This window comes from Emys orbicularis, chromosome 8 (assembly GCF_028017835.1).
Source record: "Emys orbicularis isolate rEmyOrb1 chromosome 8, rEmyOrb1.hap1, whole genome shotgun sequence".
In the NCBI taxonomy this organism is placed as follows: domain Eukaryota; kingdom Metazoa; phylum Chordata; order Testudines; family Emydidae; genus Emys; species Emys orbicularis.
The window spans coordinates 110,322,558-110,340,147 of NC_088690.1; positions in this window are offsets into that span (position 1 = coordinate 110,322,558).

A 17,590-nucleotide genomic window follows, 5' to 3' on the forward strand; every position below is an offset into this window, starting at 1 on the left:
AAAAAAGACCTGCGGCAGTGAGTCTGAGCCCAGGTCAACTCACTCTGGCTCACGCTACGGGGCTAAATAAAACAGTGTAGATGTTTAGGCTCAGGGTGGAGCCTCGGCTCTGAAACCTGGGGAAGATCATAGTATCATAGAACTGGAAGGAATCTTCAGAGGTCATCTAGTCCAGTCCCCTGCTCTCAAGGCAGGACTAAGTATTATCTAGACCATCCCTGACAGATGTTTGTCCAACCTGCTCTTAAAAATCCCCAATGATGGAGATTCCACCACCTCCCTAGGCAATTTATTCCAGTGCTTAACCACCCTGACAGTTAGGAAGTTTTTCCTAATGTCCAACCTAAACCTCCCTTGCTGCAATTTAAGCCCATTGCTTCTTGTCCTATCCTCAGATGTTAAGAAGAACAATTTTTTCCCCTCCTCCTTGTAACAAACTTTTATGTACTTGAAGACTGCTATCATGTCCCCTCTCAGTCTTCTCTTTTCCAGACTAAACAAATCCAGTTTTTTCAATCTTCCATCATAGGTCGTGTTTTCTAGACCTTTAATCATTTTTGTTGCTCTTCTCTGGACTTCCTCCAATTTCTCCACATCTTTCCTGAAATGTGGCACCCAGAACTAGACACAACACTCCAGTTGAGGTCTAATCAGCGCGGAGTAGAGCGGAAGAATTATTTCTCGTGCCTTGCTCACAATACTCCTGCTAATACATCCCAGAATGATGTTTGCTTTTTTTGCAACAGCGTTACACTGTTGACTCATATTTAGCTTGTGATCCACTATGACCCCCTGATCCCTTTCTGCAGTACTCCTTCCTAGGCAGTCATTTCCCATTTTGTACGTGTGCAACTGATTGTTCCTTCCTAAGTGGGGTACTTTGCATTTGTCCTTATTGAATTTCATCCTATTTACTTCAGACCATTTTTCCAGTTTGTCCAGATCACTTTGAATTTTAATCCTATCTTCCAAAGCACTTGCAACCCCCTTCCAGCTTGGTATCATTCACAAACTTTATAAGTGTACTCTCTATGCCATTATCTAAATCATTGATGAAGATATTGAACCAGACCCAGAACCTGAGGGACCCCACTTGTTATGCCCTTCCAGCATGACTGTGAACCACTGATAACTACTCTCTGGGAACGATTTTCCAACCAGTTATGCACCCCCCTTATAGTAGCTTCATCTAGGTTGTATTTCCCTAGTTTATTTATGTTTGTTTGTTTATGTATAGTTTGTTTGTTTGCTGCAGCCTGAACCCGAATGTCTACACTGCTATTTTTAGCCCCATAATGTGAGCCCGGGTCAGTCTGAGATTCACTGCCTCGGGTTTGTTTGGTGTTTTTTTGCTGTGTAGATGTATCCATAGTGACTTAGGGACTGTCAGTGGGAGTTGTGCTCCTACATCATTTAGGTGCTTCTGAAAATGTCACCCTCTTTTAACAATAAAGGGGCAGGATGGGGTTTTTTGAGATAGTGAGATCCACTTATCAGGTTCTAGTCCTTCCCATGACAAAGTGATCATTGTTACAGTTATTTAACAATGTGCTTGGAGTTATCCGAGACCACAGAATAAAGAGTTCTAGTCCCAATAACTTAGACTAGAAGATATGACACAGAGGGAAACCCTGAGGAGAGAAACGATTTATTATTCATATTAATTTATTGCTAGCTCACTTCTTGTGGACACCTACAGTTCTCATTAAAGGCCAGGCAGTTCTGAATCAAAAGGGAGTTATCTCTATGGGGTAAAAAACAGATGCTTTAAAAAAAAAAAAAAAAGGCTAGGATATTCTTGACCTTGGAAACATGACAGCAAAAGTTCCCTAAGGAACTAAGGAAGATGATGGCCATTCTCGTAATGATCTTCATCTAACATTTACTTTGTCAAGACGGGTAATTCTGTTAACTGCCTAACGTATTTACTGTCCAGTTAGTTGATGAGTTAAGTAACCCACCTTGCATATCCGAAGTTATTGCAATGTAAGAAACAAGCAGGATGGTGGTTTCTGCTTTAGTTCTCTCAGTATTTTCTCTGTATTGTGCATTTCCCCACCCATTCCTGAAAAACCAGTGGCACTCTGAAAACTAAGAGACCATCATGTATGGAGGCTGTTTTCCAAACTGTCCATTCTCTTCCAATTGCCTATGTTTTGCTGGGCTCGCTTGTGTGCCTCCTGCACAGAGGAAGAGTTGAATGTTAATAACAATCTATATGCCTGTGACATTTAGATCACTTTATCAATCAAATGTGGCACGTTGTGCCAACCCAGCCACCTGTCCTCTTCCATCAGTGTCAGAAAGTCTTTCACCGAAGGCCGTGGGTGCCAGCTGTCATCCTGAAATAAGCACTGGGCCTGCCCTAGGATAAGTGTATTTAGGGAATCTCTTTAGATTGAATTTTCTGTCTTGACAGCCGCTTTTGAGTTTCAGTTTAGAAAATAAAAATAAATTATAGGCTAATAAACAAACCAGCACACCAATAACAAAGAACCAGGCCTGAGGGTTTGTAGCATTAACCATTCTCGGCCACTCCTGAAAAATTACCATAAATCCCACTGACAGCGGGGATGTTGCACCAATGATGCATTTGGCCCTCTCTCTGGTTTTACTGAAATCTGAAACATCACAACCCAGTTTGCGGATCATGGAACCATTTGCCTTGGAAATCTTATGTCCCCTTTCTTATCCCAGCAGTGGAGGCTTGACACAGCAGTTTTGTGTATTCCATGATATTTTGTTTGTTTCCATGACGCCTTCAGAAACTCTCACCTTGTTCTAATCACGAAAGCCTCATGAACAGCGAGAGCTGGCGTCTCCCTACTTCTGTGTAACGAAGATGTTACTTGATCAACAATTTGTTTATCTCCTTGCTAAAATGTTAATACATTTGTGCTCCCCTTCAAGCTTTGGTTAAGCTGGGTTATGAGTGGTGTTTTTAGTTATACATCACTCAGCGGAAAGTCAGCACCCGCAGATTGGATTGCAGTATTATTCAGGGAAACCACTCTTGTCCCCTGCCTTTGTTACCTGGGGTACATTTTCAGGAGGATAGAAGCCCAAGCTCCGTGTTTGCAGGTGTAATGTGGGGCTGCGCTGGTCAGCGGAGGTTGCGGTTTGAGTTGCAGTGCTGCGTATCCAGGCAGGCCTTTCGCTACCACTGACTGCATCCCGGGTTCTGCAGGCTTGAACCAGTAGAATCCAAGAGGTAGGTCCGACCCCATGCTGTAAAACTCCTGCTGAACTAATTAGTCAGTGAATAAATTATCAGCTCCACCAAATACATCTCTAAACAGGCTGGCTGAATCTCTTATATCGTCATTGCTAGGTCACGAAAGCCGATCTTTGAAACGCGGCCACTGGAAGACTTAAGAGAAATCTATTATAAACACGTTTATTAGGCCATTCCATAAACAGGCTTGATTTCTTGCCATAATTTCCACAGCAGAAGAGGAATCTATACTCTCCTCTCCACGGTTATGAGCAACTGAGTGTTAATTTTAGGCATGAATTTTCAAACACTTAAGGGTTTTCATTGCCTCATTTGTGACATTTAATGGAACTTTTGTAGAGTGCTAGTTCTGATTTTTCCTTAAAGATATGGCAATTGGTTCTCCAAGTCAGGGCTCTTTTTTATATACCGATTAAAAAAATTGCCCTTCCATGATTTTTCTGTCTCCTCAGTCCCCATGGGTGAGATTTGGGTGTAATTTGGATTAAAGCCCTCACGTGCTATTTGCATAGAACTCGTCCATTCAAATTCCTTATTTGTATCCCGTGTGGAAATCTGATTTCCAGGAAAAGAGTCTCCTTCCCCCCCCCCACCCCCCCCAGCGGGAGCCTCCCTCCCCCAAATTATATGTGGTATGCAGTCAAACCAATATACAGAGGGGTAGTACCTCCTGGCTCTGGGATGTAATGCTTCTGGATACAGCAAATTATCTTATAAGATCATAGTGAGTATTTTTCCACTATCATCATACCTATGTCATTCTCCTTATTGCTGCTTTCCAAGCATCTCATCCTCACTCTCCACCACGTCTGTGCTTTCTATTATTTACCCGCTGAATACACTCACTTGCGTTTTTTCCCAAGTTGAAAAGATGAAGTTCCTTTGAAAAGTGCAATGGAATGTTCCCAGGTGGAAACTGGCCCTGAGCACTGCTGATGGCGTAGGGCCTTTAATTTACTAAATGTCAGTCGTTTGATGGCAATTCAACATGACTGGTGATTGCACTGCATCATGTTATTGCCATGGCTGAAAAGGCTGTTTACCTTTTGGAACACTGAAAACTCAGCTGAGCACGCTGCAGAACAGACTGTTTGTCTTCTGTGAAACACTCCTGATTTTTCAAAACCTCCCCAATAGCTGAGGTGAACACACAGCTGAAAATAAAAACCCTTATGGGTTCGTCTGTACACCCAGCAGGGGCATATCTGTGCTGCACACTAGGCCCTGGTCTGTGGGACCCGGGCCTGTGAACTGTTTCCAGCGCAAGCGTGAGCATCCATTGCATTATAAACCTGGGTTTACGATTGCTGGACCTGGGTGTCTCAGCCCTGCTAACATATTCATACTGCAGTATGCAGACCATCTGACTCAGGTCTGCGGCTTATCCGGCATCCCCCCTGCAAAATGACAGGGTTTGGACCCAAGTCACAGCAGGACTTAGGCTCTGATCTACCTGCTAGCAGGGTTGGCCTGTGTCCTGAGTGCTTGTGGACAGAAAAGGCTCAAACCAGAGTCAGAGCCCGGGCTCAGTATGCAGTGTAGACATACCCTAGGTGATCCTCAGAGCATATCTGCAGTTTTCGGACTAACTTAAAAAAGAGAACAGTTTGCTGTGCTCTGAAGTGACTCCCATTGTGGTGACGGGAGGGCATTTGTCTCAGATTTAAAATTTGTCTTTCAAGTGTTTTTCTCTCGTAACCCACCTTCCCCTTTGCTTGAACCCATACTGAAGTCGTAGTCCTGTATTGGTGAATGTATAGTCAGGTGCTGTGGAAAGCTCTGGTGTCCAAACTCAGCACTGGAACTGCATCGTGGAACTGGGAGTAGGCCTGTGTGAGGTGGAAAACAGACGTTAAAGCCCTCCAGCTGTTCTCCATAGTTAGCTAGAATAACAACACCAGTCACGCTGGGAGCAGTAAATGAATCTGTAACACTAGATACTGAAGGGTGAATGTTTAGCTGGACTGAGATGCCGCATTCGTTTTGGGGGGAACTCAATATGCTCCCATAAAATGAACTGGAGCCAAACTGTGAGTACGTCCTCCTTTAACTATCTGGTTCAGCGGCTGCAGTTGTGTAGTGTGAGGTGTTCTCAGATTTGTGCCCACAACTTAATTGTGCATACAAAATGCAGATGCAAATTGCGCCTGCAAAAAGGGACATTATCTTCTGAAAAGTGTGTGTGTGTTTAATGTCCCTGGAAAGAGCCAGATTGGCAGTCGTGGAAAACAAAGTCCTTCCTTTATCCATGTGTAGTGGGCAGTGCAGGTATAGCCTGTCTACACTGCCACAGTTCTGATCTTGGAGGAACCAACTTTTTGTGGTTAAAAGGAAGTTGAGTCTCCATGAGCATTTGGTTTTGGCATATTTGAGAGACAAGAGCGTTCAAAAATCTTTTTTCTGTGTGTGCGATGGGGGACACATATTCACTAGGAACCCAGCTTACATAAACAAATTCATTTAGCAGAGGCTAAGAAGGAGGTGCCCCAGTTTAATAACTTTTGATCACTACCGTACTGGTGGAATAGAGAAGGAAAGCTCTATATCCTATTCCTAGTAGACATTTTCAAGTTTTCCCTCTTCCCTTTGAAAGTTGGACTTTCAACCTTATGGGGTTCAACGCATAATTTGCTGAAATACACCAAAGCTAGTCCTTATTAACCTGTGCTGCTTGACAGTCTGCTGCAGTCCTACATGCACCATCTGTTGCTGGTGTGCCAGCATACTGAAGTATTAATGCACGTGACTCACATCATTCTTATTGCTTCTGGTAAATCTATAAAAGCGATTACTAGCCTGCTAAAGATGATTTTATAGACTCTGCATCTGGCTTATTTAAACCTAGATTACTGTCAGCATTAGAAACATTTATCACCAATGGACCAATGAATAATAAATAATAATAATAATAATAAAGCCTGACTAGATTTAATCAGCTTTTGACAATGAGGCTTTAAAATAAAACAGAGATTGAGAAGGCTCATATAGCTAATGAGTGTAACTTGGATGTTTAAACATGTAATATGAGTCATAAAGGTCCTGCATGTACCATGGTTTTTTAACAAGTCACTAAAGACCAATATTTTTGTAAAACTTCACAAGAGAAAAAGAAAAGAAATGGATGTCAAACTATTTTATTCAGGGAAACTCATCCTTCAGCCACAGGGAAAATAAGAAATTGCTCTGAACTAGAGCTCAAAATACTAAATGTCTGTGAGAGTTGTTCAGGCCATTTGAAAGGTGTAGAGGAAAAATCAAAATTCCCCTGAGCCAGTGGCTTATTGGGCTGACCAAGGCACGTCCATTTCATAGGCAGCGGTGCACAAGGGAGTGATGTGGCCAGCAAAAAAGGAAATGAAAAATTCAAGTACAGGTGAAGGATTGTCTTGTGGGTAAGGCAATGGACAGGGACTTAGAAGATCAGGGGTCACTGGCTGGCTTTGCCACTGACTTAGTGGGTGATCTTGGGCAAGTCACTTAATCTCTCGGGCCCCCAGTTCCACGTCTTCCTTCCCTAACCTTTGTCTATCTTGATGAACTCTTCAGGGCTTGTGTTACTGTGTGTTTCATAACACCTAGCACAATGGAGCTCCACGCTCAGTTGCATTCTGTAGACACGACTGTAATGCAAATAGTGAATAATGACAAAGTGCCCTCAGATACTTGGACTTGCTTTCATTTCCCTGAAAACAAACGGACCCTTTAACCCGGGAGACGCAGGCTGGGTGAGGAAACGGGAATCTTGTAAATTACCTCAGATATGCTCACATTTGTAACAGGAGTTTTTCATATCATCTCGTTTACAGGTAGGTGACCCTTTTGTAATTTATCTAATTACACTGATGGTCAAGAAGTAACTTATTTAGCTTTTTTTAAAGCTCACAAAATGACCATTTGAGATTCGCGTTCAGCGTGAGCGTGACCTTGCTCTCGCTTGCTTCAGTGGGACCAGGATTCCAGTCTGTTTCCTATTGCAAAGGCATTTGTTGTACATACGCTTTATTTCTGCTTAATTATTTGCTCTGTATCTAACTATGGGGGATCATGTTTTCAGAGACCTTTGTGCTGTCCTGTGTGGCACCCACCAATCCTGTAATCTGAGCCAGGTTGCCAGGCCCCTGCATCTGAGTGGTACCCCGTTGGGTCTCTGTGCAGATCAGCTTGCAGGATTGGGTCCTAAATTTGGGTTCACAATTTTGTATACGCTGTTGTTGTTGTTCCTGGAAAAAGCCATCATCTGTGAACACACGTGAGAATTGCATGCGTAAATGCTATTGTTTTGGAGGGTGGAGGTGTTATAGGAAGGTGTGATAAGGTGTTTACCTCATACAGGCTCTGAAATGGTTTTGTGGGTTTGAGAGGCCAGGCACTGCTAGGCTCTGGAGGGAGTTTTGTCCCTCCTTCCTTTGTTAGAGGAAAGGCCATTGTGACATGGTGGAAGTAAAGGTGGATCCCTCCCAAAAATTCCAAGTTCTGGGTGTCCCTAATACAATCAGGTCCTTCCCTGTGTTAGAAAGATGGAATAAGCTCTGTTTTCTGCTGATGCCAAGGTCTACTATGAAAATTAAATACACGGTAGGAGCTAGTTGGGGGTAAACTGGGTCAGGATAAGCATTTTTAACCAGCATTTGGCCATGAAGTGAAATAACAATCTGAATCATCTGAAACGACTGCTAGCTCTTGAAAGGTTTAAATGATTAGTTAATACCCGACTTTGTGTCATTCAGCATCCATTGTTGAAATAGTGTCTGAGTTATGCTTTGAGCAGGGGATTGGACTAGATGACCTCCAGAGGTCGCTTCCAACGCTAATCTTCTATGATTCCATGTGGTATACACCTCTACCCCGATATAACACGACCCAATATAACACAAATTCGGATATAACGCGGTAAAGCAGCGCTCGAGGGGGGGGGGGGGCTGCGCGTTCTGGCGGATCAAAGCAAGTTCGATAGAACGCGGTTTCACCTATAACGCGGTAAGATTTTTTTGGCTCCCGAGGACAGCGTTATATCGGGGTAGAGGTGTATCTGTTGCTGTAATGATGGGGATGAAAGGGGGCTCAGAAAGACTGTCTTTAAGCAGTGGGTTTTACTGCATGGATTTTGACCACCCAGAAGTAAGCCAGGAATTATGATTTTTTGGGTTATGATGGTACTTAGAGGCCCCAACTGATATTGGGTCGCTGTTATGTAGACTTGAGATAGAGATACATTAATTCTAGCCCCAATTTAGTCAATGCAAAACGCCCTTTGACTTGAATGGGGACAGGATTTCACTCTAAGGCCTTGTCTACACTGGCAGTGGCTTGCACGGTATGTGTAGCTACACGCCGCAGTAAAAACCAGGCTGCCGCCACTCTGCAGTGCGTAGCTACACACGACGGTGAAGGACTCGGGCAGAGGAGGAGGCAGTAGCAGATGAGGCCTGAGGTGTTTAGAAGGTGAACTGCTGAAGTGGACTACGAGATTCCTTCTTCCCTGGAGCTCGCAGGGCAGGAAAGGAGGTTCTAAGTCAGACCGCACAGGCAACATCATAACTGCTAAACGTTTTACACTTGCGGGGAAATGGAGGTGCCAGTCTCGCCTGTCTCATGCCTAGAAACAAATCCGTAATACTGAACAGCATTATCGTTGTTCTCAGGTTAAAATGATGTGTGGAACATCATATTAGGTCAGAGCGCTTGCCCTATATGTGCCTTTGTTGTCTCCGGAGGGCTGGCAGGTCTGCATGCCGAAGTATAAGTTACTGAGAGGCCTGCCGAGTCAGGTCTTAGAGGAGCTGTTAAATCCTGAGCCCGGTTTCTAGCACAGTAAGGGAAGCATAAGTCCCTTGCCACCACAGCAAACCTACTTGTCACTGGGCCAGCCAGCGCTGAGGATGGTAGCTACAGGATGTGAGGGTGACGCGTATGCTCCGTTGGGAGTAGGTGCCCAGATGCATATCTGTGAAACAGGGACTTCATGCAAATGAGCCCCTCACCCCTCTGGGCAGTCTTCTGTGGAGCCCTGAGGCTTCAGTACAAATCCCAGGCAGAATGAAGGACCAGAGACTATTTGTTGTATTAGGGCAGAGGGATGTCTGGTGTGTCCCCGTAATGGACTGGCGGGACTAGGAATTCCAAAGGGGGTGGGACTGGAGCCGGGGCCCCATCCACTTCTGCCCAGTCCTGTAGGGCAGAGCCAGTGTCAGAAGAGCACATACTGTAACTTATTAAAGATGTGCTTCCCCCCCCCCTTCCCCCACACCTCTGCTCTCCAAGCTCCCGCTGGGCCGGTGCCTCTACCATATGCTGTGGCTTATTATTTGCATTGCAGGAGAGCCCAGAGGCACCCTTTCCTCTACACGCACACAACGCGAGACCGCTCCTGCCCCAACGAGCTTAGAATCGAATTCAAAATAAGATGTAACCTCCTTTGCAACAGGGTGTGGGAAATGGGGAATGGCGAGGTAGGTAACAGTGGTAAGCTCCCCTGGTTACATAGGCTGGCTATGGGCACAGTTAGTAGGTTCTGAATCATTCAAAGGTTTTGTTGAATATTTTTTTATACTATAAGATTAGGAATAAAATAATAATACACCACAATGGAGCCCTTCACATAGAACATAGTCTGGGCTTATTCATTCTTGCTTTGACATAGCTTAAAAGCTGCAGTGATCAGCCGTTCGCTATCTTTAAGTGTGAAACCATTCTAGCCTGGCCTGTCTTTCCTGTGTCCTGCCTTAGGATAAGAGACAAAGCTCCTGCTAATCAGTACATTAATCTGGATCTGTGCAAATTAATATGCCATTACTCATCAGCCTTCTGCATAAACCTTCCTTTATATTTCAGAAGATGAATACAAAATGGCTATTTTATCGTCTATGGATTTTGGAGCCATTCAGAGACCTCTAATGTTCATTTGGAGTCTCTCTCACGTTTCTAATAGACAGCTGCACACAGAGTCAATTAATAGGTTATGGGAGGAAATCACTGATGGGTATAGACTGAGGATCTTCAGATAAAAAGCTGCTCATTTCCTATTGAGTTGAAAGAACAGTCTTTGCTCAAGCCTGAACGGCCACTGTGACGCTTGACCAGATTACTGTGTGGGGTTTGGAATGAACCAAACCAAGGGGTTCGGGATGAAACGAGTCCCATTGACTTTAACCACCTTTTCATATATTTATCTTCAGAAATTGTTTTAATTACACCAGTTGGTAACTGATCTAAATATTAAGGAGTTTGATTTTTGTGAAGGAATGGATACAGCTACTGGTGTTATTAGCCTGACTTCTTTCTTGGGAGTTCTCAGCTGTTCCCCGCCCCCCTCTCCCCTCCCCCCCCCAGCAACCCCTGACCAATCAGTTTACTCTTGTCCCTATGTCGGTTGACTGTTTTCTTCAGTCATTTGGGAAAATAATGCCCCACGTTAGATGCATTCCTTTAGATTCAGGCCTTTCTAACTTGTAGTGTATCGGGTAATGATGGTCCATTGGCTCAGGTCTGAGGTAAGAAGGAAGAGTGTCACCTAAAGTGGGCTTTCCCATGATGTCTCCACCCAAATACTAATCTTGCCCGATTGCTCAGTATATAGGATCTGAAAAGAACCCACTTGTATGTTTTATGGCTGCAGGTTTTTAATGAAAGAATTAACATTTGAATCCTCCTGTTGGAAGAATACTTTTGTTTTTTTGACACCCCTTCCCCCTGTCCCACCCAGCAACCGTGGCTGCTCGTATTGTCCTTTTCTCCTGCCTTTTTTGGGGGTGGAATCTGGGGGTCTCCTATCATCTTCCTTCCCATGGGCTTTTTTCCCTTGGTGCAAATGTTGACCTATATTATTAATAGTGGGGATTTTCCTCAGCCCATAATCTCTCTCCAGGTTGGAGGTTTAAGTTGAGTTTGACTCTTAGCACTTCCTACAACAGCTTCACAATATACAAATAAACTGAAATATAAATTGTCGTGGGGTAGGCAACTAACTGAAGCTTGAGCAGCTGAAAGGTCTGGAACTGAGATGCAAATTGCTCATTGTGTACAGGTTTTGTTCGTTTAAAGCTGACTAGTCTCTTGAGAGGCAGGCTTTCTAAAAGAAGAATTGTTGTATTGGAGAGAAAGTTTTCTATATCATAACAGTGCTATAGACACATGTTGTGAAACCAGCTGCCATGAAATTGAATTACAGGTGTTGTATTCTTCACTGCTTAAATTGCCCTATTATGTCATGGGCCTTTTTGTTTTGTTTTAAACAAATAACTGCAATTCGCTTGGATCCTAAGAGATGATGGTATAAGTAGGCCGGGGTTGTTTAAGGCTTCCATAATGATGGAAAATTACCCTTATCTATCAAAAGTGAGGTTTCTTTTTCCATCCACTACACATGAAGTTGGACAGGGAAAACATTTTCAAGCCTTTATTTTTTTTAAATTTGCCTTTATATCTTTTAGTTTTCAAAACACCTGTGCAAGTTTTCTGAATACTCATAACATTGTAGCCATTCAGATTTATTTATGACATTACGAAATGCGTCGAATATTGGCTTTGGAGGTAGTCACGTGAATGAATGGACCATTTGCTTTGTTCACTTTTAATTTGCTGAAGCAGATTTAGAGGCCACAAACAGAATTCACAAGCAAATTTCCAAGAGGCAAGGCTTAGAAGGATGTCCTTAAGGAGTACTTAAACTATTGTAAGGAGATTTTGCAAGTTATATTAATTGTTTTAGGACAAAATTTCAAACCTGGAGGCTAAGGGTTAGGCTCCTAAATTCTTATCTAGGTACCCCAAAAAGTGGCCTCATTTCCATAGATGCTGCGCATCCACAACTTGGACTGGATACCTCCCATCAGTGCACTCATTTTGGGGGGCAGTGTTTTCCCCTGTAAGATTGCAGTTTGCAAGCATTTTGGGCTGTTGCAAAATTCTTTCCCACTTCACCCCTCCCCCCCCCCCCCCGCCACCACCACCACACAGACACACAGCAATCCAAATCCAGCAATGCCCCTCTGCCATATACATTGGCCAAACCAGACAGTCTCCACGCAAAAGAATAAATGGACACAAATCTGACATCAGGAATAACAACATTCAAAAACCAGTAGGAGAACACTTCAATCTCTGGTCACTCATTAACAGACCTCAAAGTGGCAATTCTTCGACAAAAAAAACTTCAAAAACAGACTCCAACATGAAGCTGCAGAACTGGAATTAATTTGCACACGGTATACCATCAAATTAGGCCTGAATAAAGACTGGGAGTGGTTGGGTCATTACAAAACCTAAACTTAATTTCCCCAATACTAATTTCTCCCTACTGTTACTCACACCTTCTTATCAACTGCCACTCTCTTGCCACTTCAAAAGTTATTTTTCCTCCCTTGGTATCCTGCTGTTAATTGATTTATCTCATTAGATTGACCTCACACTTGGTAAAGCAACCCCCATCCTTCCATGTATTTATACCTGTGCCTGTATTTTTCACTCCATGCATCTGATGAAGTGGGTTCTAGCCCACGAAAGCTTATGCCCAAATAAATTTGTTAGTCTCTAAGGTGCCACAAGGACTTCTCGTTGTTTTTGCTGATACAGACTAACACGGCTACCACTCTGAAACCTAAGCGAGTTAGGCAACCAACTTCCATTGCCATCCTGTGTAATTTGGGCGCCTCTAACCCCTTTGAAAATTCCATCCATAATTTACCGTTAAGACAGTGCTAGTGTATAAACCTCACAGCTTTCTCTGCTTTTCATACTGTGTGAGGAATCTGAGCTGGCCCTCTGATTTCTAAATTTCTTGGAAATACCAAAGGTAGATAATTTGATGGATGAACCAATGAAGTGTAGTTGAATTTTCCAAACTTTACATGCTGAAGAACTTGAGAGACGCGGCTGCTATGTATTTTCTGCTCGTTGCTACTAGGTTTTCACCAGTTTGCTTCAAAGCTTCATTTGTGGAAATCCTAGTGGGTCTTCTTGAGTGACCTTATTTTGCCTATTTTCCAGTAGCAATTAGGATCAGCTTGCATGATTGTGTCTGAGCTTTTGCTTATGGGTGTTTTGGATTAGCAATGGTTATGTTTATGGGTTTTTTCTCTCTCCAGTTTTGAAGTGTGAATTTTCACCACCATAGTAGGCCAATTAGTGCATCAAACCTCTGCTCTGTCCACTTCAATCAGCTGCGGTAACTAGGTCCCCCTTTACTTTGAAGACAAAGTTTCTATTTCATGGCAGCCTTTAAAAAGCATTTGCATTACTAAGTGTATTTATTAGCAAGAAAAAGGGACAGGCTTTGAAAACACATTTTGAATGCAGATTTTCATAGGTACTGATGTTGTGCCCACTGTTGATATGTTTGCCAAGCCCTTTTATTTTTCGCATTTAAAGTGTGGTGTGAAAAGTTGGAAGAGACTTTCAAGGGTCCCCTTGAAAATTTAATGTATTAAGTAAAACAGAAAAATACTGCAGGAATGCATTTATAATATTGATATATTTTTGTGTGAACTTGGTTTTAAGGGAAACTGTAGCTATGGTAATTACTATTGATTTGCTGTAAATAAGCCCTGCTACTACCAACACAACTGAGGAAGAAAGAACACGTGGATGGGTTTGGTGGCCCAGTGGTGGTATATGATCCTAGTGAGCTACAAGTGAAACTGAGTATGATGGTCCCTGTTTGTGCAACCTACAAAACCTTGACGGAATTGGGATCTGCTCAGCCAGTTCCACTCGGGACAACCCCAGTAGCAGTTCAGGACTATGATTCACTGGCAAAAACAAGTAGAGCAACCTTTTACAGTTCCTGTACACATTATGCCTGACTCAAGCCAGTCCTGCAAGCTGACACACACACACACACACACACACACACACACACACACACACACACACACACACACACACACACACACACACACACATTGAGTCCCACGTTGTGTGTTTAGTGTATTCTTCCCAGAGATCACTGGTACCCTGTGTTAAGACAGACTTGTGAGCTATTTCACAGCTTTCTCGCTGTCTCATTCTCCTCCTTCACGTGCTCAGTGTTCTCCTGACCTTTTCTCAGAAGTGACGGGCTCAGCATACACTCCAGCCATTGGTTATGACCACGTTTGAGCATAGAGGAGGTACGCTTCTCTATCATCCATGGCGTAGGGCGTGATTCTGCCACCCTGAAGTTAAGGAACTACCTTACCGGTCAGTAGTTGCATTGATCCCACTCCTGGAGCAAAGTACTACTCAGTGTGAATAAGGGTGGGATTGGGGGCAAAGAATTTAAGGATAACTAAGGGCTAGGTCACGCCTGTGAGGCACAGCCTTGCCTTGGAGGCATGTAACGCCGCCCCAGCCTGGAGGAGAACCAGGCGGCGTTCGCCCTCTGGGAAGCAAAATTCCACACAGATCTCCCTCATGCACGCTTGCTATCGTGTTGCTACGGTGGGGTGCCGCTTACGTGCCCACTGTAGGCAGACTGGTGTATAGGTGAGGCCGTAATCTTCTCCTGTTGTTCCACGGCGCATGAACAAAGGGAGCAAGCAGGTAGAAGCCCCTCCCTTTCCCAGAGTGAACCTAGAGCGAATCTGGCCCAAACAGTGGCTAGTTGTGTGTTTGTCCAGTGCCTTGTACAATCCCAGCCATGGTGGGATTTTTGGGTGCCAGCGCAATGTACAGATAATAGGGCCGTATTCTGCCACCTTTACTCCTGCAGAGTATTGCCTCACTCTGCGAGTAGGCCTATTGAAATCAATGGGATGGCTTGCGGGGAAAGTTGCTTCTCAGCTGGAATAAGGGTGGCAGAACTGAGCCCATAATAAATCAATAAACGTGAAACCTAAATAGGGGTCTGAAGGGAAGCCCAAGCCAGACCAGGCAGTGGTTAGAAAAACTCTGCTTCAGCTCACATTCTGGAAAGGACAGATCTCACATTCACCTGGATGTGGCTGTTCAAAATCAATACACTGTTGGATGCACTAAAAAAAAATGAAAAAACATAACTCCTAGAATATCCCTGGAAAGTGTTTGTGTATGTCAGTGTGCTGGAGATGCTGTCCAAGGTTATTTATCCAAATGAAAGTGTTGCCATTGTAATACTCTCAAGGTCACTGTCAGTTTGGGTTATTTGACGGATAAGTTCTGGTCGTGCAAGTTAGACCTTTCCTGAGGCTAGACTCGCAAAGGAATCTGACTTCTGAAAATCTGGTCTGTTTACTCCGAAATCTGTTTCTGGACAGATTGTGCCACCTTCCCCCTTTACGTTTTTTCCCCTACCTCAGCTGCATAGGTCAGAGATGGAGCGATAGCCCAGATTTTCAAGCTTAACAGAGAAAAATCAAAGCTTTTCTAAGCATGTCTATTTTTGGAGCTGTGTTTTATATATAGGCTCCATGGAAGGCACTTTAATTCAGGATAGGGGGAAGGAGGAGCAGAAAGGCTGAGGATTTAAAGAGAGTTTGCTTTCGAATCTGCTTCGTTTTTATACTCACTCTCTGAGCATTCAGGACTGGGTGGGGAAGGCATACATAGGAGCAGCAGGAGACATATAACCTGGTCCTTTTTTAATTTTTTTGACGCTAATAGTGTTTTTGCTATTTAGAGTGTCATTAGAGTAGCATGTAATTATGGTCTGGATTCAGACTGAAATGGTAAGTACAATTGGAGCTGCAAAGCAGAAAGCTAAATCCTAGCCAGTGTCATGTGGATATTCTGGAGATGGGAATTGGTAACCAGTAGCACTGAAAGGGGAGTAAATACGGAGCTACCACTTCCCAGACATTTCCAAGCATTCAGAATGTATCTAGATAGAACACTGCAGCTCTTCCCAAATCCCTGAGAAGAGGACAATAACCTTTCAGTAGTTAGACTCCCCATCATCTGCCTCCTATGCCTGTGCTGTTCTTGTCCTGGGGCTCTCTGGGGTGGAGATTAACAATGGTGTTTAAGTGGGGAACACGAGCCATTTCCCACTAAATCGTACTACTGCACAAGGCCACAGAGTCATTCTCACTTGGGACCGAAGCCAATATTCAAAACTGGGGGTGGAGTCCTGGCCTGGCTAAAGTGAATGGCAAAAAGTCCCACTGAAGTCAGTGGGGTCAGGATTTCACCCCAGGTCTCTGGGACATGAATGGACTACACGCTGACCTCCTGGGCGTCTTAATAACTTGCTGCAACTGGGATATTCTCCCAAAGCTTCGACTGTATCAATAGTTAATTATCCGTCTTAACACACTGGAACAACGTCAGTTTGGGACTTCAACTTTTTTTCTTCGGGGAAAGGACAAAATGTTTCACACTGAACTCAAGATCATTCAGGATGACGAGATTTCCTAGACAGGGAGTGCAGAGTAAGAACGAGGGGGGAGGGGGCAGGTGGAATAATTTTTTTCCATGTTGCCAATGTAATATGGAAGATGCTAATGCAATATGAAATACAAATGATAGGCCAAGTGAAATTCACTGATAACCACCCCAGAATTCTCATTCCATGATCAACTTTTATATTATCATAGATATGACACTATTTGAAAGTCACTAGTTGCATTTTATTTTGCATACCTAAATCACTTGCACTTCAAATGAACTAGCCTAGATTAATTCTGATGTGTTTTTTTTTCATGGTTCCCATAAGCAGCAGACCCTGATGTTGAATTACTGTGTGGGGTCGCCTTTTTTCTTTTCTTTTTTTCTTTTTTTTTAACAATTCAAGAATGGCTGTGCGAGGAGACATGAGACAAATGGATGTCTTGGCAAAAGCTGCCCAGGAATTGGGATGTTAAAAACTAAGTCTCCAGAAGTCAAATCGGGATGTCTGGTCACCTTGGAAAAGTGGCCTTCCAGATTTAAATGTAATGTATTTTTATGCTCGAATGTTGAGCTAATATCTTGGAGGTTGCCCATCTGAATAGCTGTGAAAGAAGGCTCTCTGTTTACCTGCAACTCGGGATACAGTTCCAGTGGCCGGGGTCGGTGCTGGGTATGGCTGTGGGAGTTGGGGGTGGGGAATAATTCTTCATCACAGGCTACAGAGCAGCAGCATAGCTACTCCATAGCTGCTATTGCAGCTTTAGCCCCTGGAGTGGGTGCCTCTTCCCTTCCTGAGCACTGGATCTGAGCAATCCTAGATCCATTGGCCCTACTCCTCTCCTCCCCTGCCAGATAGCAAGTGTGAAAAATCAGGGCAGGGGGTGGGGGGGCAATAGGGGCCTATATAAGAAAAAGCCTCAAATATCAGGACTGTCCCTATAAAATCGGGACATCTGGTCACTCTACCCCTTCCCCGTTCCCTAGCACCCCTGAATGCTAGTTGTTCCCATAGAAGGCAGCCCGGCAGCACATGGTGGCAGTGTGGTCTAATGGATAGGGCACAGGACTGGGCAT